The sequence below is a fragment of the Ornithorhynchus anatinus genome, chromosome 16 (assembly GCF_004115215.2).
Source record: "Ornithorhynchus anatinus isolate Pmale09 chromosome 16, mOrnAna1.pri.v4, whole genome shotgun sequence".
Lineage (NCBI taxonomy): Eukaryota > Metazoa > Chordata > Mammalia > Monotremata > Ornithorhynchidae > Ornithorhynchus > Ornithorhynchus anatinus.
In genome coordinates, this window is record NC_041743.1 from 37,370,562 (window position 1) to 37,391,183 (window position 20,622).

The following is a 20,622-nucleotide window of genomic DNA, read 5'->3' on the forward strand; positions in this document are numbered from 1 at the left end:
GCAGAGCTGGCCCTGCCAGCTATGTTCGCATACAGTGTCAGAGCAGTGATTTATAGCTCTGCTTAAGCGAAGGCCACGCTTGCTCCCAACACAGTTATTTGTTTCGACGCTCTCTCATTTTTTTTTAACCACTTCAGAAGGATGTGGCTCTGAGGAAGCTAAAGTTCTAACCCTTTCCGTGCTGCCGCCTGTGCGAGCAGGCCTGGAAGAATTTTAGGGGGTCTTGAACACAGTTCCTGGAAAATTGCAATAGAGGGGTGGGTTTTCATTTTGAGGTTGAATTCGGACCAAAAGAAGGTCCTAGGGCAGGGGTGCTTTGGAATAATTTATGTCCGACTCGCACCTCCGGTGAGATAATCTAGTACGAGGTGGTCCATTCTCATTTAGACCAAGATATGACTATCAAGGAGCAGATTTACTGTATTTCTCCTGACACCATGCATTCCCGAGGAACTGCTGCTGTCTTAAATACAGGGAATTAAACGATACCGAGTAAAACATCTTCTGAAACCTCAGTCAAATGCTTGGTGAATTAAGATATTCTTAATTGTACTCTGAGTGTTGCATTTTTCCCAAATGTGTGATTCTGTTGGGTGAATCGGCCTTGGGATCCTTGCCTTCAGAATGCCTGGACGTGGGGCTGGATTTAACCTGATGTGATAACTATGGAAACCTAAAATCAAATGTCCTCAATGTGCACTGGCAGATGCTGTGAATTCCTGGCCATCCTGGGCTGACAGGGGAACACCGTGGACAGGGAACGTGTCTACCGACTCTGATATAGTGTCCTCAAGTGCTTAGTACAGTGCTCACCACACAGTAAGCACTCAATTACCACGGATTGATCGGAAGCAAAAAAAAGCCTAATATTGAGTGCTGGGGTAGGTACATGGTAATCAGGTTGGACACAGTCCATGTCCCACATGGGGCTCACAGTCTTAATCCCCACTTTCCAGATAAGGTAACTGAGGTACAGAGAAGCAAAGTGACTTGCCCAAGGTCACACGACAGGCAAGTGAGGGCTAGGATTAGAACCCAGGTATGGAGGTGGAATGTTTATAACAGGTGCTGAAATTTACAGAGTTACAAATTAGGCTCTTTATTCCTTAGCTTTTTTATGGTATTAAACGTTCACTACGTGCCAGGCACTGTACTTAAACTCTGGGGTAGAGACGAGTTGGTCGGGTTGGATGAGTCCCTGGCCTGCGTGGGACTCACAGTCTTAAACCCCATTTGACAGATGAGGTAACTGAGGCATAGATAATACTAGCTTAATATTTTCTCACTGAAAAAGCACCCAGAAAGTTTCATGCCTGGACATCTCTGAGTTTTGAGAGTAGGATGTGTGTCGCTGTTCTTCTTTTGTAAAGGAAAACAAGGTTTCAACAAGCCCAATCCTCCAAGCACCTGCAGTTACTCTGTGGTGGTAGCTGAGACAATTTGGGAGGGGGCCCATTGGAGGTTGGTTAGTGTGCTTGCGTGGTGAATGCAGAACTGAGATGTTATTCGATTGTAAACTCCTGGAGGGAGAGGAACATGTGTTTTACTTCTGGTTGTACTCTTCCGGGCACTTGGAGTACTCTGCGCTCAGTACGTGCTCAATAAATACCATTTATTTGTTGGTGTTATTACAAATACCATTTAAATACCATTTGTATTTGACCTGATCGGTGCACCAGATGGCCAAAAAGGGTCTGAAAGAGTTAATGTCCCTCTAAAGTGCTTCGTTTCTCACTAGAGAGTAAATTTAGTGCCTAAGAGAATTAAGTTTATTTTGCTTAGAAAAATGAGATTCTGGGTCAGTACTACACCAGGCAGTCTGTGTTCTTCTGAGGGACCAGATTGTAAATATTGGCATTGCCTAAGATGGAGGCACTTTGTCAGATTTATTCCCGGATCTTTCTTCTCATGAATGAAATGGAGAGAGCAGAGTTTTCTGGCCAGAAGAGAGAATTCTGATTGGCTTCATTGACAAAATGATCTGACTTTGCTCTCCAGGCTTTCCTGGACACCTAGTTTGATGACTTCTCATCATTTATATAAAAAACATCTGGTAAAGAAGCCGATGATCTGAGCGACGACAAACTTGCATTTTAGCAGAAAGGGAGCGTGTGTGAGATCATCATGGCATCATTGTGACCCACCTCAAATCATAAAATTTACAAATTGGCACTGGGATAGTTCTCAAGAACAGAAGGGTCCCTGTTTTGGGCAGAATGGGTCACAGTACTTTATGAAAAAGACAAACCCCAAACGTGAAGAATATCATTGTATTTTCCACAGTGCTTAGTACGGTGCCCTGCACTCAGTAAGTGCTCAATAAATATGACTGATTGAGCATTACTGCATATTCATCCCCGTTCTAAGCATTGGTCAGTACAGTAGTAGAAAGACACCTATTTCCTCTCCTCAAGGAACTTCCTTTCTAATGTGGGGGAGACGAAGAAAAACGGTTCACAAACAGTCGAAGCAGGAGGGAGTAGGAAGACGTACAAGTAAATCAAGAAATGATTGCAGAATAAATCAATTAAAAGTATAAATAAAGGGCAGGGAGCCTGTCTACCACCCCTGTTGCACTGTACCCTCCCAAATGCTTAGTACTGTGTCCCGCACACACTAAGGGCTCAATAAATACCACTGAGTGACTGATATCTGTAAATAAACAGATAAATGATAAGCTTATGGACATGAGTGTCGAGAATTAGACTATAAAAAGGCAACGGTGGAAATGTGGGTCACGGTGACTGCAGCTTCTAAGCTGCCCCTTGATCTCAATCCACCCCTCAGCCAGAAAGCGGGTTCCGGTATGGGCTCCAAAGGCAGCTGAATTTATTATATGACTTACGCCTCTATTCTTATCTCTTGCCAAGCTCTGACCTTCCTATTCTTGGGGTCAGGTGGCTGAGTTCTTTCAAGACTTTTCATCCCGGTCCCCGGTTGAAAGGTCCTTTGACAGCCGCCGGTACCGCTGCGTTTGAGGAGGATAGCGACGCTGGGTGCTCTGAGGCTGGCCGGGAAACTTCGCGGGTCACTTTAGATTTGAACGGCACAAGGCTTCGATGGCGCTAATCAGACCGGCTTGAAGGTGAGCCTATTCATCAGTCTGCTTCTGCAGGGAGGGAGCCTTTGGCAGGAAGTAATTTGAGCCTTTACATGAATAAATGATTGGTGATCAGCTCTTGCCCAAGACAATAACTCAAGGACTACCTGAGTGTGGCCATGGGGTCTACCCGCCTGTGCCCCATGCCTGGAATGAAATTCTAAGTGGGACAGGCCCCGAGGGGAGTGGAATTTTAAAAAATGCATTAGGACTTCTCCATCCTCAGGGAAGAAAAGACCCTCCGCTGGGGTCTCGGGCCCCCGGACACCTGAAAGAAGCCTTTAGCCCCATAAGGGAGTGTACATTTCCCCCTCCATCCCCCTCCTTTCTGCTAAACCCGGCACCGTTTTCCTCTCTTTTTCCTGACGACCGCCGAGGTAATGGGATTAAGGGACACCACCCTCCTTTATGGCTCGGAAATTGGTATTCTATACACGAGTGAGACGCAGAGCTGGGTTCCCAAAGTGGACAGCTAAGAGGTTTGACTGCAGTCTGCGTATGCAGATGAGCAGATGACCCCATGGTGTGGCTCAGAATTTTTTTTTTCTTCCCTCTCTTGGGCGAATGGGATGTATGCAGCTCTTGGAGTCAGTCTGCCCGGAGAGAGAATCAATCAAGTCCATTGCCAAGAATTGAGTCAGCCTGGCATAGCTCAGCCGGAGAGCACTTAAGTTCCCATATCACCCCCGTCGCACTTACGTATGCCTCTTATATATACTCTATTCCTCCCCCTAGTTGTAATTTATCTAAGTGCCGTCCCCCTCTACTAGATTGTAAGGTCCCCGAAAGCAGGGATCGTGTCTTCTAACTCTTTGGTAATCCGTCAGTTGAGCGCTGACTGTGTGCAGGATACTGTACTGAGCGCTTGGGAGAGTATGATGTAAGAGAGTCAGTATTCACGCCACCCCCCCCACAGTGAGTTTACAGTCTAAATGGGTCGCCGGGCAAAACGAATAAATTATGGATGTGGAAATAAGTACTCTGGGGCTGAGGGAGGAGCTGGATAAAGGATGCGAATCTAAGTGCAAGGGCCAGGCAGAAAAGAGTTGTGGAAGAGGAAGTGCGGGCTTGGTTGGGGAAGTCGTCTTGGAGATGTGGTTTTAATAAGGCCTCGAAGGTGGGGAAAGTGATCGTCTGTCAGTCGTGAAGAGGGAGGGCGTCCCAGGCTGGAGGCCCAGTGGGTGCTCTGTCCAATCCTCGGCACAGAGTGGGTGCTCTGTCCAATGCTCGGCACAGAATGGGTGCTCAATAAATGTTATGGATTGATTAATCAGCCCACTTTTCTGGTCTAAACCTTCTCCATCATCAGCTCACCTTCCAGATGTTGGGCCGGGATGGAGAGGAAAGGTTAACTTTACTTGACAGGCTCCCCCTCCCCCCGCAGTAAAGGAGACTCAGTAACAATCTTGATTGTTCTGTCACCCTTCAGCTTGTGTAGAGATGGTGTTTTTTAGAATTAGTGTTAAGCGAGCTCCCCCAGTTTCTTCTCACTGTCTCCCTCCCCAAGCACAGATTTCCCCAAGCACTTTCCCCTTTACTTTTTTCTCTTCTTAAGCTGTGTTGGGGCAGATACAAGATAATCAGTTTGGACACGGTCGGTGTCCCGTGTGGGGCTCAGAGAACAGGTATTTCATCCCCATTTGACAGATAAGGAAACTGATGCCCAGAGAAGTTAAATGATTTGCCCAAGGTCACCTGGCAGGCAAAGCCAAGATTAGATCCTGGGTCCCCTGACTGCCAAACCTGTGCTCCTTCTCTTAGGCCATGTAATATCATTGCATAGATAAATACCTTTGCTGGATCGATGCACGCTTTGCTTTTTTGATTTTTGAAGTCAGAGGAAATAGTATTCCTCTACTTTGGGATGTGTATCCAGCCCCTAAGGAGAGATTTTCCTTCTTTCCTGGAACATTATCAAATTAAGTAGAAAACAGCCCTGCTTTCTTTCAAGGGATTAAGTTTGGGGGACCTGGGTCGTCCTTGCCCTAAGCTGATGAAACATCATCTGAGTGTTCCATAAATGTACAAGTCAAGTTATTCCACACTTGATTAAAATTTCAGAAACCCCGACTGCTGGATTTTTAATGAGGAGTTAAGATTCGACTGTTACTTTCTTCCTGAGACTGCGTACTTTCCCCCATACACTTCTCACTCTTGATATCTTCGCAGCCTGGGCAAACTTTGCTGCTTCAAAACTCAACATGACCAATAACCCAGTGATCACGGGGACACCCAAGTCAGCACTCGTATGTGTAATTTTAATGTGAGATTAAAAGTTCTAACAGTGATTACTCGAAGACTGTGGCCAATGGCCCTTGTCTGTGTATTTGTAATTTATATGCATTTCACGGCACAGGGGGAACAGGCAGAGAGCTCTGCTTTGGGTACATTTCACAAGCAGGAATGGTACTGCACTCTACTCGTCTTTCCTTGAGGAGATTTTGAATATTTATCAGGTATTAGGGTAAAAATGAAGTGGAACCAGATGAAATTGTGTTACCGCATGCAAAATTTCCCAGAAAAGTTTCAACTTTTCCTTCGGTTCATTTTTAATTTGATGATGATGATTTTCCTCAACTTGTTATCAAATTAATGAAGATTATCTTCTATCTGCTCCAGCACTTAATACAGTGATTGACACATAGCGAGCATTTGGCAACTAGTACTATTATTATTATTATTAATATCGAATGTGGCGATAGACTTCAGTTTCACCTTCTTGTACTAGCAGGCATTTCAAAAGGCAATGGTGGATTATAGAAAATGGTATTTGTCCCCCCAAATTTGTATGTCTCTGTTTCACTACCCCCTCATCATATGTACCTCTTAACCAGCAGACCTGAGAGTCAGGAACTTTTAAGAAACTCAGGTAGCATGAGGTCGCTCATCTCATCAATTCACAGTAGCATTTCTTTAAAGAAATTAATGACATTTTTCAGCCTATCTTTTCCTCGCCTTCCCTCATCCGCCCATGCTCTCCTTTGGGTTTTCATACCTAGTGCCAGCATAAAAAAATCTTGCTTTTTGGAACTCTAACAAACACTTAGAACAGTGCTCTGCGCACAGTAAGTGCTCAGTAAATACCACTGAGTGATCCTGCTTTTTCCAAGCTGATCGATCTGTTGAGGTGATTCATCTCTTCTACGGGGCTCCTTTTTGCTCCTCTGACTCAACCACAGCATATAAGAATCACTTTGACCGTGCTTGAATGTAAGTTCCTCAAGAGTGTGCCCCTATACCATAAAATTCCTGAACTTCTTTCCTCTTTCTGGACCTGGGACTGAACCAACGGCCAAAATAATAGTTCATTTTTAAGTCATTGGTAACGTGAGGACACCGTGGGTTAGGATTTTAAGCTCTTTGGAATGGGGGAGGAGAATTTAGCTCTTGAAGTTCATACAAGTTAATAGAAAACAGGTAAGCAGATAAAACCCTCAACTCAACTTTCTCGTTTTAGCTTAAAGAGCTGCAGTAATGTGCTCTTGTAGGGTGTAAAGGGGAAAAGAAGTTCCCTCCTCAAATACTGTAGTTTTAGCTACCTACTGCACACCTTAGAGAAGCAGCGTGGCGCGGTGGAAAGAGCACGGGCTTTGGAGTCAGGGCTCATGAGTTCAAATCCCAGCTCTGCCACTTGTCAGCTGTGTGACTGTGGGCAAGTCACTTAACTTCTCCGTGCCTCAGTTCCCTCATCTGTAAAATGGGGATTAAGACTGTGAGCCCCACGTGGGACAACCTGATTCCCCTGTGTCTACCCCAGCGCTTAGAACAGTGCTCTGCACATAGTAAGCGCTTAACAAATACCAACATCATCATCATCATCATCACCTCTTGGGAACTTAGTTGAGTATCTGGCACACAGTAGGCATTTAGCGAAGACCCTAAAGAATACAAAAAAAAAAAATGCCCTCAGTCACAGCTGGGATCCTTCAGCAGACTCCTGGAGAAAGAACTTTAAAGGGGGTCTTCTGGTGATAACAATAATAATAATTTTTTTGCATTCGTTAAGCACTTGCTATGTGCCAGGTACTTTCCTAAGACCTGGGGTGGATACAAGCAAATCGTGTTGGATAAAGTCCATGTCCCAACACGGGGATCCCGGATTTAATCCTCATTTTACAAATGAGGCAACTGAGGCACAGAGAAGTCAAGTGACCTGCCCAAGGCCACAGAGCAGACAAGTGGTGAAGTTGGGATCAGAACCCAGGTGATGGGGTGCTCAGTCCTTTGGGGTTTCTTGGGCCCAGATTGAATCTCTTACTTCTTGGTTTCAAATGTGACTTTTCAGAAGACTCCAAGTCGTACATTCCAAAAGGGAAGAGGGGCTATTTGTTCTTCTTTAAGAATAAGACAAGACAGAGTACAAGGCAAGAGATAATCTAAACTGACACTTTAGAGGAGATGATGGGAAATGGTTTAGAGGAGGCTCCTTTGGTCACGAATTCTAAAAGAATTTGTGCAGGACCTGGGAGTGAGCGGCGAAAGATTTTGCCTCAAAAACATGTCTAATTTCATTTCTAAAATCCTTCTAGTGGAGGTGAAACTGTCTTGTATCTGTGGATTATTTTACCCCAGGAGGGTTTCATAATGGACATCAGAATAGATTAGTTATGACAGACACTTCCTGAAGTCTGCAGTAACAGTTCACACTTGGGATCCACAGGCCATCGGAGTTGCAATGAAAGAAGTTTGAGAAAACCTTTAGCTCCATGAAGAGGCCATACTTTGCGTGAATGATTATTATACAGGCTCGTGAAGATGTAAGAGTTCCAACTCTTAATTCATCTTCCCCCAAAATAGAGGATTTTAGAAAGGAATCCATCCTCCCTGGATAGGATTGAAATACTTGGCCAAGAAATAAACTCTCTGGAAAAGTCGACTCCGGAATTGCCTGGACAGATTTGGAAACCTACTCATATCCTGTGAGTGTTGTATCTGTCTCGTGTTATTCTTCAAACAGATCTTAAGCTGAAAATCTTGCAAGCGATTCAAATTGTGATCCATTGGGTATTTACATATCATTTCCTCAGTAATGCTCGGCCCCTAACGCTTTCTGTTCCGCTGTTCTATGGACTCCTTTTCTCCTTCTGCTTCATGTTTTCATATGTTTTCTTACCACAGTTAAGTGCTTACAAGGTAGCGCTTTTATCTGTGTGGATTTTCCTCGGTGGTGGTAGTCTTTCGATTTGAAGATGACGCTGCTGACAGGGAGACTGCATTCACTTAAGAAGCAGTGTGGCCCAGTGACAATAGCACGGGCTTGGGAGTCAGAGGACGTAGGTCCTGATCCCAGCTCCGCCACTTGCCTGCTGCGTAACTTTGGGCAAGTCACTTAGCTTCTCTGTGCATCAGTCACCTCATCTTTAAAATGGGGATTAAGACTGTGAGTCCCATGTGGAACAGGGTCTGTGTCCAACCTGTTTACCTTGTATCTACCCCAATGCTTACAAGAGTGCTTGCCACATAATAAGCACTTGACAAATACCATAATCATTATTAACCATGATCTGTGAGCATCCCAGCTCTGCCGCTTGCTAGCTGTGTGACTTTGGGCAAGTCACTTAACTTCTCTGTGTCTCAGATACCTCATCTGTAAAATGGGGATTCAAACTGTGAGCCCCATGTGGGACAATCTGGTCACCCTGTATCCCCCCAGCGCTTAGAACAGTGCTTTGCACGTAGTAAGCGCTTAACAAATGCCACCATGATTATTATTATTATCTTTGCCAGAGAATCCCTTGCATGCTTTTACGCGGTGTGCGGAAATGTTGTCGGGCATCTTTTCCGAACCCGTGCTGTTCGAGTGAGCATCGCTCAGGCATCGGAGGTTAAGAGGGGAGAGTTCTGTCCTCTCACCGGCTGATGCGTTTGAGTTGTTTTTTTGGTAGCGGGGATGGTTTGCACTGAGCCATCCTCGTTCTTCGACAGGTCCCTCTGTACTCCCATCGTGAGATGGCTGGGTGACTTACCCTAATGTTTGAGCACTCACTCATCTGCATACCCACTTTTCCTTCCTCCTCATATCTCTAAATTATTTTAGTATCTGTCTTTCTGGCTAAATTAGAAGCTCTTGGAGAATAGGGAGTGCTTCCACTGTTTCTATTGTGGTGGATATGATCCCTGCTCTCAAGCAGTGTTCCAAGCAGTATCAGTGCTCAAGAAAGATTATTGTTTGAATGATTTTCTGGAATATCAGAAAATCAAGGAATAACCAAGTCTCATTCACTGGTTTTTATTAAGTAATAATAGTGATGATAATAATTGTGGTATTAAGCGCTTGTATGCCAGGCACTGTACTGAACAGTGGGGTGGATACAAGCTAATCGGGTTGGACACAGTCCCTGTTCCACATAAGGCTCACAGTCTTAATCTCCATCTTAGAGATGAGGGAATTGAGGCACAGAGAAGTAAAGTGGCTGCCCCAGGTCACATGGCAGACAAGTGACAGAGCTGGGATTCGAACCCATGTCCTTCTGACTTCCAGGCCTTTGCTCTACTGACTAGGCCTCTCTGCTTCTCTTGTATCTACTGAGTGCAGAACCCTGTACTAAGAGCTTGGGAAAATACAACAGAAATAAATGATATGTCCCCTGCCCTCAAAGAGCTTACAGTCTAACGGGGGAAGCAGGTGGCTGTACGTTTTTTACGTGGAGCAGGAGGATAAACCTAGATACCTAGGCAGAGTATGAAGAAAAGGAGCTGAGGTTGGTGGCAGTAAAAATCGAGCTCTGGATCCTCTTGTTGGGATCCTGCCATTTTCAAAAGGGGAGCAGAGTCGGTCAGTCGTATTTATTGAACGCTTACCGTGTGCAGAGCACCGTATTATGAGCTTGGGAGCATACAGTACAACAGACATATTCCCTGCCCACAATGAGCTAACAGTCTAGAGTGATTTCTCTCCATCCCATCGCAGGACCTAAGTTGCAGAACTGTACTTTGGCCTTCTTTCCAGCTGTTTTGTCAAAGCGGATGGGTGAAGCTTTTTCTCCAATGAATTTGACAGCTTTTTATAGTTAAAAGAAGTAAAAAAATCCATCAGCGGTATTTATGGAGTGCTTGCTGTGTGCAGAGCACCGAACTGGGTGCTTGGGAGAGTACAATACGACAGTGAGCTTGTATTTTACAGGACTCTGCATTATGGTGATTGTTAAGCGCTTATTATGTGCAAAGCACTGTACAAGTCACTGGGTTAGGTGAAGGAAAATCAGTTTAGACACAGCCCGCTCCCATTTCGGGTTCCCAGTTTAAGGACGATGTAGACTTTCATCCCCATTTTACAGATAAGGAAACTGAGGTGCAGAGAAGTGAAGGGACTTGCTCACTGTCACAGAGCATGCCCGCGCTCTATTCACTAGACCACACTGCTTCTCTCTTGCCTCTTACTCTTATTTAAGCACTTGCTTTTCCATATCCATATTTCCAATCTTTCTCCTCCTATCTGTAAGTTATTTTATGCTTGTATCTTTCCATAGATTGTTGGCTCCTTGAAGACAGGGAGCTTCCCTCTTTTCCCTCTATTTTAATAAAGATAAAATTAATAATGGTATTTAAGCGCTTACTATGTACCAAGCACTCTTCTAAGCACTGGGGTAGATACAAGGTAATTAGGTTATCCCACGTGGGGCTCACAGTCTTCATCCCCATTTTACAGTTGAGGTTACTGAGGCACAGAGAAGTGAAGTGACTTGCCCAAGGTCACACAGCGGGCAAGTGGCGGAGCCGGGATTAGAACCCACATCCTCTGACTCCCAAGCCCTTGCCGCTAAACCACATTAGCTCTGCTCACAGTAAGTGTTCAATAAATATTATTGGTTGGTGCTTCCTCAGAAATCTTCTGACTGTTTTGGTTTTTGCTATCCACCTTTCAACCAAAATCTTCCTTACATCGTCATCCATCCAAGTATTAATTAAGCACCTATACTCTACCAGGGACCGGGGAAGTTTTACAAACAAGGAAAAAGACACGGTCCCTAGGCCTTGATCAATTCATCATATAAAGGAGAGACAGACATGTGAAAGAAAAAAAAAATCAATGATTCATTCCGCGTTTTAAAATAGAACCATTGAAGTTGAGATGTCTTTCAAGACGGAGCAGAACAATAGGGAGATTTTCCTAGACTCACTCTGGTGCTAATTTGAAGTTACTCAAATAAATGGACAGGTCTTTGTGTAGCTTTTAAGGTGATTGAGAACTCAGTCCTGAAAATGAGACCAGGAACCAGAAATAGACCTTTTTCTCCATTTGCCATTGTGCTTTTGTTAGGCTTCACATTAGATTTTCAGGAGAGCAATAAGCTGATATTGATCTCCATTTCCTTTCCCTTCCTACCTCCAGTTGGTCACAAGGGTCCATTATCAGCATGCGAAACCCTCTTTGAACGTGAGGTTGGCACATGCCAGCACAGGGGCTGGAGAGCTCTCTGAAACCTTCTATTCCCAAAGATCAAAAGATGCAGTATTTTTTCTGAAGGGGTTATCAGTGGTGCCCATAAAAAGGATACGAGGGCGGCTGCCCAACAGCTTTCATTTCATAAAAGCACTTTGGCTAGTAGACTAGTAGCACCGTCCAAAAACCCCGATGGAAGATTCAGATAGCATAATAGATGCTGGACCCAAGAGGTAAGATTCGACGTGTCAATGCGGGCATTAAGCCAACCCATTTATTTCACCCGGGATTCACCCGATGGTAGGTGTGAAAATTTTGAACTCTTTTTTACGGCGTTAAATGCTTACTGTGTGTCCAGCACTGTTCTAAACCCTGGGATAGAGTGGACACAGCCCCGTCCCACAGTCTAAGTAGGAGGGAGTAGGATTTAGTCCTCATTTTACAGTTGAGGAAACCGAGGGTAAGAAAAGTTAAGTGACTTGCTCAAGGTCACACAGCAAGCAGTCGGCAGGGATTAGAACCCAAGAAATGAACTTCTAATTAAAGAACCAGGTATTCCCCACAGAGGTAACCCTATGCATTTGGATTCACTAAGTATGGCAACCTCCACATTTTGAACAAGTCTATTAACTTTTTTTTAACGGTATTTGCTAAGCGCTTAATATGTGCCAGGCACTATGCTAAGCCCTAGGGTAGATACACCCTAATTGGGTGGGTCAAGTCATAATTCCCATTTTACAGATGAGGTAACTGAGGCACAGAAAAGTTAAGTTTAAATTTACAAGCGTTTGTTTCCAGATTCCAAAGTGATGCGAAAAACTAAATATAGCTACTGCAGAAATACTGACTGACCATTCGTTCATTCAGTCGTATTGATTGAGCACTTACCGTATGCAGAGCACTGTACTGAGCACTTGGAGTGTACAATACGTTTACCAGAGAGAAGGAGGGGTATGGTGAGGGCTATTCTTTGCCATTCCAGCAGTTGAAATCACGTCAGGTAAATTGAGAAAACATTTCCCAACTTATTGAAGATTGCCGCCCCGTGGAGAGAACCACAAGAGCCACCAACCCTTTGCCTACACCTTCCCTCTGGCTTGGACTCCCTCCCCTTTCATATAATAATAATGGTATTCGTTAAGCGCTTACTATGTGCCGAGCACTTCTCCCCACCTTCAAAGCCCTCCTAAAATCACATTTCCTCCAAGATAACCTCATCTCCTCTACTTCCTCTCCCTTGTGTTGCCTGTGCACTTGGATCTGAACCTTTAAGGACTCGATATTCACCCGCCCTCAGCCCCACAGCGCTTATATACGTAACCATAATTTATTTTCATTGCTTCATTCAAGTCAATCATATTTATTGCGTGCTTACTGTGCGCAGAACACTGTAATAAGCACTTGGGGAAGTACAATCCAGCAATAAGGAGAGACAATCCCCACCCACAGGGAGCTCACAGTCTAGAGGCGGGGGAGACAGACATCAACACAAGTAAATAGACGACTCCCCCTCTAGACTGTAAGCTAGGACATGGAACGCGTCTACCAATGCTGTTGTATAGAACTTTCCCAAATGCTTCGTAAGGTGCTTTGCACTTAGTAAGTGCTCATTAAGTACAATTGATTGATCTCCCAAATCTCTCCCCGTGTGAGCATCTTTCACTCCTATTTATTGCACACTTACTGTGTGCTTAGTGCTGTACTAAGCACTTAGGAGAGTACATTCTGACAGTTGGTAGACATTTTCCTTGCCCGCAACAAGCTTACAGTCTAGAGGGTACGTGCCCACGCATCAAAAACGTGCACGCTTCCCAAGCTTCCAGTTTTACCCTCATCCATTCCAAACAGCCCCAGATTTATCCTCTGCCTTTTGGGATGGTTGGATTATCAGCATTCTCCCTGAGTAATGTTTGCAGTTCCTCCTTTATAATAATGTTGGTATTTGTTGAGCGCTTACTATGTGCAGAGCACTGTGCTAAGCGCTGGGGTAGACATAGGGGAATCAAGTTGTCCCACGTGGGGCTCACAGTCTTAATCCCCATTTTGCAGATGAGGTAACTGAGGCCCAGAGAAGTTAAGTGACTTGCCCACAGTCACACAGCTGACAAGTGGCAGAGCTGGGATTCGAACTCATGACCTCTGACTCCAAAGCCCATGCTCTTTCCACTGAGCCACGCTGCTTCTCTTTATCCCACGCTGCCCAGAAGGATGGCCTTAAAATGTTTCCCTCACAGTTCTCTCTCTGCTAGGATGTTCTCTTCCAAGGGCTGTGCGGTAGTAAGGATTTTATTTTTTTTTTTTGAGCACTACCTGCATACAACGCAATCGAATGCTTGGGAAAGTACAACAGTAGCAACGGCTACAGCGTGGCTCAGTGGAAAGAGCCCGAGCTTGGGAGTCAGAGGTCATGGGTTCGAATCCCAGCTCCGGCACTTGTCAGCTGTGTGACTGTGGGCAAGTCACTTAACTTCTCTGGGCCTGAGTTCCCTCATCTGTAAAATGGGGATTAACTGTGAGCCTCACGTGAGACAACCTGATTACCCTGTATCTACCTCAGCGCTTAGAGCAGTGCTCTGCACATAGTAAGCGCTTAACAAATAGCATTATTATTACATTCCCCTCCCACAAGGAACTTCCACTCTAATGGGAACCGGATGCGTCTTGTTTCTGACAGAACTAAGCCTTCTGGTTTTATTAGAGCGAGAAAATCCTCCTGAAATCCTGCCCTCACCCGGCTCCACTGTCGTCTTTTACAGCATAGTTTTTCCATTCCTATCCTTTATTTCCTCTTTGTTCCTGTTACTCATTTTGGTGTGTCTGTCGGGGTTGGGGAGTGGGGGATTCCTTTAAGAATAACATCCTTATACTCTACTATTTACCCGCTCTGTAATTTATTTTAAAATCTGTCTCCCCTTGTAGACTGAAAGCTCCTTGAGAGCAGAGATACTGTGTACCAACTCCTTTATGTCGTACTTTCCCAACCACTTAGTACAGTCCTCTGCACAGACTAAGGATTCAGTAAATACCACTGATTGATTCCTTAGGCTGGATCAACAATAGGTTTCACTCTACCTACTGGTACTTCAAGAGGCCTGATTGGGTTTGGTGGACTTCTTGTCCAAGAAGTATCCACAAAAAAGGGACCCCTGTTCTACTGACCAGGGTGTCCCTTAAAGAACTGAGGGTGGGGTGGGCTTAGTTTCTTTCCTCGCCTCCCCTTGCTTCCTGTCTCCTCTTCTCCTGCCTTTTGCGGCCCTCCTGTTAGCATTTTAATCTGCTTCCCTGGAATCATCTGATCAGGAATGATTTTTGTTCTGCATTTAGCACCTTCCAACTCGGTAACAGCCACATTCTGTCTTGCAGAACTATTGCCACCCCAGTTTCGTGTGATGGGGCCATTTAATATGCAGCGGAGAAACAGTGCTACAAAGAAAATAAGATAAGGTGGGAATGTTGAATATTCATTTTTCATGGTTAGAGGGTGTTTTTCCTTGGGTTCAGTTATTCAAATTAGCTTTGGATTGTAACTTCCATTTAAACAACAAAGGCTTAAAGAAACATAACAGGATAATACCAGGCTTTCACAAGCAACCCAAGGAAATGGCCTGCTCTCTAAACAGAGAGTGTGGAACCTACCATTTACCCAAATTTCTCCCAATTTGGGTGTGATGAGTGATTTGCACAGGGTGGGGGTGGAGGGGGGGGGGTCACTTATGGTCTGCAGTGCATTTTAATAGGTGTTAATGGGATTAAAATGTTCTGTCTGTTGCAGGGTCCGATAATGGACCGCGGTTCCAAAAAAAGAAATCCAATTTTGTGAAAAACCATTGGAAGAACTGGCCCATATGTGCTATTCGCTGGTCCTGGGGCCAGCACCTATGCCAACCTTTATTAATGTCGCCTCTGCCTCACTTGGATAAATCCTATTTCACCCAAGAACCGGGCCCCAGATGGTACCGAGGGTAACACCAGCCCCTTTCTCACTAAGCAGCCTCTGCAAGTGCCAAAAGGAAAGGCACAGAGGTTGAGCGGTGACTTAACTCTCTTCCCCCTGCCAATTCCCCACAAGGGCAAATGTAGACTACGTGGATCCAAGAATAGTAATGGAAGTTGAAAAGCAGGATGCCCTAGTGGAAAGAACACGGGGCTGGGAGTCAGAGGGCCCGGGTTCTAATCCCGGCTCAGCCGCTTGCCTGCTGTGTGACCTAGGTAGAGCCCCTTCACTTCTCGGGGCCTCAGTTTCCTCAACGATCTAATGGGGATTCAATATCCGTTCTCCCTTCTACTCAGACTGTGAGCCCCATGGGGGAACTCATGATCTCGTATCTATCCCAGCACTTCGAACAGTACTTGGCACATTGTAGACACTTAACAAATACCATAAAAAACTTGATGCAGGGTATCTGCCTGGGTAATATCTATTTTGTTAAAAAATACAGATAATAGTAATGATTATTAACATGATCATGAGTTCCAGTTGAAGTTCCTGTCCTCCCCACCGCCATGAAATCCTTTTTCCTGCTGCTCCTCCTGCCCCACCTCCTCCAAGTAGGATGACCACCGATGGCCTTTGAGATGAATGGACAAGGACAGATATTTAATGTCACAGGGTGACACAGTGACGTGACAAGGTCCATTTTGTGGAAAAATGTCAATTTCAGTAGATCCCCAAGCATTTCTCCAGCGGGAGGTGGGGAAGGCTTCCGGTCTCCCCTCCCGCCCCCGCCGTCATTTTCTCCAGAGCCATCGCTTTTCCCTCCCAGGATTCGGGGGAACTCTGGCATCGCATCAAAGCCGTGGAATTCGGCAGCTGGAGCTGAGGCAGAGGGCGACTCCGCGCCGAGGATAAGCGGGACTGACGGACATAAAAGCGTCCGCCCCGACTGGACGGGGGACAGTCAGATGAAAACCGGACTGACCGTTGTCCAGCCGGACAAATGGTCGTCTGAGCCCTGACCCCGGTTGGCGGACCGAGTCCACTGCCCACAGCAGAAGGTTGGTTGTTCTAAAGTCTCCAGTCCCTTCCCATTTCCCCAGAGGCCAAACCCGCGGCTGCCTTCCCGCTCCAGACGGACAGAGGCTTCCTCTACGGAGCCCCTCCCACCCCCGCCTCATTTTTCTGCTTATCTGTGTTGTGATCAATTAGGAAAGGTCGCAGACACCAGCCTAACCTACGGGGCTCTATTTCTTCTTCCCACTTTCCCTCTAGCTGCCTCCGCTCGACCTCAGCAGGAGAGGTGGCAGGGAAAGTGAATTAGTCGGGGAGGAGGGGGCACGAACGTGAATAGGTAAGCGGGCTCCGAGGTGCCCCGATTTGACTTCTCCAACCCGCGTGAGGCCGACCCCGGCCTGCTATTTGCAGACGGGCTCCCCGGGTTTCTCCGCATTTGCACTTGTCTGTGAAGCTCGACATTTCTCTCTCATCAGCTTGTCTCCAAGAGCTTCTTTCATGGGGCCCTCGCCATGTGTTTTAATGAAAAGCACCCTCTGCCTTTGCCTGTACATTAATGAAGCAATTCTCTCCTCACACCTCATATTTATAGAGTGGTTTTATTGGCTGGGATAATTATGTAGCATTACCCGAACATTAGCATCCACACTAATCATCTTTATCTTGCTGGAGTTGCATCATTTTGAGGAATGTGCATGGAACAGAGAAATATTTCCAGTGTCTCCGGGCCTTTGAGAGATTCTATAATGTTGTAATTAGTGGTGAGCGGGTTCTCAGAACACTTACAGAGGCTTGTTTCTTTCTGCTGCAGTGGAGTTTTCCCCTGTCGTGGCCAGGAAGATGATTCATGCTTTTAAAGGGGCGAGATCCGGGGTTCTCATTTCACAGAGATCAGAGGAATACAAGAGCGTCAGCCTACGAGTGGGCTGAAAACCGTTCCTCAGAGCTTGACCGTGGATGATGAGGCTGCTGATGGTATTTTTTAAGCTCTTACTATGTGCCAACCACTGTTCTAAGCGCTGGGGTAAATACAAGGTGACCAGGTTGTCCCACGTGGGGCTCACAGTCTTAATCCCCGTTTTACAGATGAGGTAGCTGAGGCGCAGAGTGACTTACCCAAAGTCACACAGCTGACAAGTGGCAGAGCCAGGATTAGAACCCATGATCTCTGACTCCGAAGCCCGTGCTCTTTCCACTAAGTCGGTGAAGGCTAATTCAGCCACTGATCAGTGGCGGGTTTAGCAAATCCAAGAGGAGGCAGTGCGGCTTAATGGTGTGAGCACAGATCTGGGAGTCTGGGTTCTACTCCCAGTTTGGCCACTGGCCTGCTGTGTGACCTTGGACAAGTCACTCAACTTCCTCCGGGCCTCAGTTCGGTCAGTCGCTCAATCGTATTTATTGAGGGCTTACTGTGTGCAGAACACTGTACTAAGCGCTTGGGAGAATACAGTAGAACAGACACATCTCCTGCCCACAACAAGCTCACAGTCTGAGGGGAGGGCGGGGCGGTCCATATCTTCCTTTCCCCATGTCCCAGGAAGGTTGTGGGGATGAGATTATAGATGTGAGAAGGAGAGGGGCCCAGTGGAAGGAAGACAGGACTCGGAAACAGGAGACCTGGGAAGCAGCGTGGCTCAGTGGAAAGAGCCCGGGCTTCGGAGTCAGAGGTCATGAGTTCGACTCCCGCCTCTGCCACTTGTCAGCTGGGTGACCGGGGGCAAGTCACTTCACTTCTCTGGGCCTCAGTTACCTCATCTGAGAAGTTAGGTGACTTGTCCAAGTTGCCCTAGCGGGCAGGTGGGAGACCCTGGTGTAATAATAATAATAATGTTGGTATTTGTTAAGCGCTTACTATGTGCAGAGCACCGTTAATAATGTTGGTATTTGTTAAGCGCTCACTACGTGCCGAGCACTGTTCTAAGCGCTGGGGTAGACACAGGGGAATCAGGTTGTCCCACGTGGGGCTCACAGTCTTAATCCCCATTCTCCAGATGAGGTAACTGAGGCACAGAGAAGTTAAGTGACTCGCCCAAAGTCACACAGCTGACAAGTGGCCGAGCCGGGATTCGAACCCATGAACTCTGACTCCGAAGCCCGTGCTCTTTCCACTGAGCCACGCTGGGGTAGATACAGGGTCATCGGGTTTTCCCACGTGGGGCTCACGGTCTTAATCCCCATTTTACAGATGAGGTGACTGAGGCACAGAGAAGTTGAGTGACTTGCCCACAGTCACACAGCTGCCAAGTGGCAGAGCAGGGATTCGAACCCATGACCTCTGACTCCCAAGCCCGGGCTCTTTCCACTGAGCCACGCTGTACAGTGCTTAACAAATATCACAGTTATCATTTGGAAAACTAATGGGCACTGTACAAAAACAGAGGCGTTATTATCAATCCATTGCAGTTGACACTTATGAATTTATTTATACCCTCCTCAGCAGTCATGTAGATAAGTGAACTCAATTATTTATTTTGACTAGTCTAGTTGTAAATATTTGGATGCTTGTCTCCTCCATAATAATTTTGGTAGTGGTTAAGCTCTCACTATGTGCCAAGCAAGAGCGCCAAGTCCTTGGGGGAGGGAATATGTCACTTTATTCTTCTAGGCCCTTCTCGAGCACCTAGTACAGTACACAGCACCAAGAAAGCGCTCAATAAGTGCTACGACCATATCTCCTAGTACCGCTATTACTATTTACTGAACCCCTGTGTGCAGAGCACAGAGAAGCAACGTGGCCTAGCGGATCGAACACGGGCCTGGGAGTCAGAAGGACCTGCATTCTAATTCTGGCCTGCTGTGTGACCTCGGGCAAGTCATTTCACTTCTCTGTGCCTGTTCCCTCATCTGTAAAATGTTTTTATTGAGCACCTACTGCGTGCAGAGCACTGTAGTGAGCACTTGGAAGAGTACAAGATAACAGTAAACGGATACGTTCCCTGCCCACAGCGATTAAGACTGTAAGCTCCACGTGGGATAGGGACTGCGTCCAACCCGATTAACTTGTACCTACGTCGGGGCTTTTAACAGTGCTTAGCATACGGTGAGCGCTTTACAGATCCCGTCATCACCAAATATCAATCTCAGGCACCTGGGAAAGGGCAGTAGAGGAACTCTGCCATAATCCCTGACCTCAAGGGCTTTACGGTCTAAAATAATAATGTTGTTATTTGTTAAGCGCTTACTATGTGCAGAGCACTGTTCTAAGAGTCTAAAATCCCCAACAGGGACTAAAAAAAAGACCTACAGGACATCCTGAGAGCTCCAGAAAAACGGGCTCCCCCAGCCCAACCCCCTCCCCCAGTAAAAGCTTGGTTGGATAGTCACGGGAGTCAAAGGGAAACTGAGGTTACGGTCGGTTTTGCTTTCAAGTTTGTCTGTGAACACTGGGCTGGGTGGCCTTATTACACCATCAGAAGCTGAAACTGAGATTAATGGAGGGGGTAAAGAAAACAATTAAAAAAAAATTGTTTGAGGTGTTTGGTTTACAAAAGCCCTGATGATGGGGAGAGAGAGAGGGAGGAGAGCAGGCAGCTGAGCTTGGGGCTGAGCTCTTTGAACTCGCTCCCTTTGCTGCGGGCGATCGGGCCCTTGCTCGGTTTTAATTACGCAGGTGCCAGGGTCACCCACTGCCGGAGAAGGAAGGATGGGCCTAGGCTCCTTCGGCGAGGCGGGTCTGAGGTGCCGCTGTAGACCTCACGGTGGGTGTGGAAGGGAACCCACGTGGAATGACCCCCGGGCTCTTAAAAGGGAACATCAGAGAGGATAGCCGGTCCCTCCCCACTGCACCAACCGGCAAATAACGGGGGCGGCTCCTCTTTCATTTCTCCGCTCTGTCTCTCGGCTCCCGGCCGCGGGCCGTTTCACTCTGGAGCCGTCGTTTTTCGGATCCTTATCTGGCCCCCGGCGTAGCCCATCGGGCCCTGGATGTGCTCGGTGGGCCTCCGTGATTGGAACGGGGGAGAGAGGTTTGGGGATGTCCCTTGGGACCGAGTTGGGGCCACGGCCTCTGGGTGGAGGCCCCGTGGCACTGGGGTCTACCCGGATGGGCACACAGGGGGAGGATTGTCCTTGGATGCAGCTTGAGCAGATCGCGGAGAATTTTTGTTGTTGTTGTTAATGGTATTTGTTAGGCGTTAACCACGTGCCAGGAACTGTCCCAAGTGTCGGGGTAGGTACAAGTTAATCAGG

At 46.6% G+C, this 20,622-nt stretch overlaps 1 long non-coding RNA gene across 1 annotated transcript in view; it reads left to right on the top strand.

Moving 5' to 3' along the window:
- LOC114817144 overlaps positions 1 to 20,622 on the top strand; it is a 164,867-nt gene that overhangs the window by 85,063 nt on the left and 59,182 nt on the right. Inside the window, exon 2 of the long non-coding RNA XR_003764990.1 lies at positions 14,847 to 14,927. This is a non-coding gene — a long non-coding RNA (uncharacterized LOC114817144). The remainder of the gene's footprint in view (positions 1 to 14,846; positions 14,928 to 20,622) is intronic.